Source organism: Pollachius pollachius, assembly GCF_949987615.1.
Source record: "Pollachius pollachius genome assembly, chromosome: 2".
NCBI lineage: Eukaryota > Metazoa > Chordata > Actinopteri > Gadiformes > Gadidae > Pollachius > Pollachius pollachius.
This window is the reverse complement of record NC_136935.1, coordinates 28,405,280-28,407,779: the sequence shown is the minus strand read 5'-3', so window position 1 is coordinate 28,407,779 and position 2,500 is coordinate 28,405,280.

The following is a 2,500-nucleotide window of genomic DNA, read 5'->3' as shown; positions in this document are numbered from 1 at the left end:
AGAAGGAAAATAATTATTATGTAATGCTACTAATAACAAAAAACTAAATACAAATGAAAACCAAACGAGGAGGCAAAATTATTGCATGTTTCAGGTGATTGACGATTTAATTGAGGCAATCCCACAAAGGTCTACATAAGCTACTTTAACTGGCTAATATAAATATTAATTACGGAAATATATTTTAAATTTATACATATTCCCCATTCAAAGCTATTGTTATTATTATTATTATAAAATGATTTATTTGTATTTATATATATTTTTCCCTCTGTCACACACTTATGGCCAGAGGATATAAACAGTGGACTTCTCCATAAGACACCCAGGCTTGTATTACAGATTGCCACATAAACATGTCCCTCTGTCCACCCACCTGTCCATCAAGATGCAGAACCACACCAGTGCATCTATCTCTTTGTGTCCAAGTCTGCTGCCTCTCCTAATTAAAGCTTCTTCATTTGTCTATTTCAGAGCATGCCTTTCCCTCCGTGTTTCGTGTAGCATCACCTCAGTCACTACAAAAACATCTATGAAGGATCTCAACCAGCAAGTCAGGGAAACATTGACGATTGACACCAAAAACAAACACAGAAGGGATGGCTCTCAACTCTCTACGCTGAGTAATTGTGGTCTTTTGTTGGGTAGAATCTGGAATGCATCTGTCAAATGATCGCCTAGTTTCTATAGACAAGGGACCTGATGAGTCATCTGCGTGTAAATAAACAGCCTGAGAGGAGAGCTCCACGTGAAACGTACAGGAAATCAACACATCTATTTATACACATTCAAGGTGTGTGAGAAGAGCTAGGTGTCTGTTGCTTTTGCCAATGTGTGAGCATGTTCCATTTCCATACCTTGGAAGTATGTGTTTTATTTGTGTATGCAGTAAGCCTGTGTGTGTATTGAATGTGCACATTCCCTGTGAGAAGATGTGACTGAGCTCCTTTGTCCTGTAAACATGTGTGTGTACGCAGGCATGGGAACGGCTCTCTAATCATCCTGTCAGCTCCATCTAATGGAGGGTTCAAAGCAGCAAACACAAATATGAATGACCCACACAAGAGAGAGAGAGAGAGAGAGAGAGAGAGAGAGAGAGAGAGAGAGAGAGAGAGAGAGAGAGAGAGAGAGAGAGAGGAGAGAGGGAGAGAGGGGGAGAGATAGAGAGAGAGAGGTAAAGAGAGAGAAAGAGAGAGGAAGAGATAGAAAGAGAGGGGGTGATAGAGAAAGAGATAGAGAGAGAGAGAGAGAGAGAGAGAGAGAGAGAGAGAGAGAGAGAGAGAGAGAGAGAGAGAGAGAGAGAGAGAGAGGGGCATAGATCAGTGCACAGGGAGGGTTGATAAGCATGATGAAAATATACGGCATGATTGCAGGTAGAAGAAGGTGGATAAAAGAAAGTTTCTGACAAAAGAAAATGAATATGAGAGAGATAGAGTGAGAGAGGAGGAGAGAGGGAGCAAGAGAGTGTGAGAGATAGAGAGGCTCATTCTGGCAGGCACGCACGCCCAGGCACGCACACAAACTCACACACAACTCCATTTGCTTAAACCTCATGGCGGTATCACTTACTCGCTCTTTGTCTTACACACACAATTCATATTTTCATTGAGGTTCCCACACAGATCCCACACACAGTAACACCTGCACACATATACACATACGCAATTAGTTGTATCCTGCTACTGACGTGCATAGTCAATTACAATTATTTTTCACAATTTTCCAATGTACATTTTCTGGAAGGAAAACATATCAATACGTTATTGTTATCAATAACTTATTCATTTGTTTATTTAAATCAATCATTACTAGGCAATTGTGGTACAATTTGCTTCCAGGCAAACTGGTGGCTGGCTTAGACTAGCAAGAAAGGCAGACATTTTCTCTCCTCTATTCTTCTGTCCTTCTCTCCAGCAGAGAGGCCATTGAAACAGCAGTGTGTGTGCTGGTGGAGGTACACCCCTACTGACACACACAACATGCCCTTTATAGGCTTTGGTTCTGGAGGTGTGATTGTGTCCTGTGTGTGTATGTGTGTTTCAGCTGTTCCCACCAGTCAACTCCCAGTTAAGCAAAAAAAAAAGTGTGTGTTTGTGTGTTTCTGTGTGTGTGTGTGTGTGTGTGTGTGTGTGTGTGTGTGTGTGTGTGTGTGTGTGTGCGTGTGTGTGTGTGTGTGTGTGTGTGTAGGGGTGTGCTTGTGTGTGTGTGTGTGTGTGTGTGTGTGTGTGTGTGTGTGTGTGTGTGTGTGTGTGTGTGTGTGTGTGTGTGCATGCGTGCGTGCGTGTGTGCGTGTGTGCGTGTGTGCATGCGTGCGTGCGTGCGTGCGTGTGTGCGTGTGTGTGTGTGTATGCATGTGTGTGTGTGTGTGTGTGTGTGTGTGTGTGTGTGTGTGTGTGTGTGTGTGTGTGTGTGTATGTGTGTGTGTGTGAGTGTTGGGGGTTGGGGGGGGGGGGTCCGAAGCGCTTTCATCAAGTGTTTAGCCCGGAACCCCGCTGGGCAA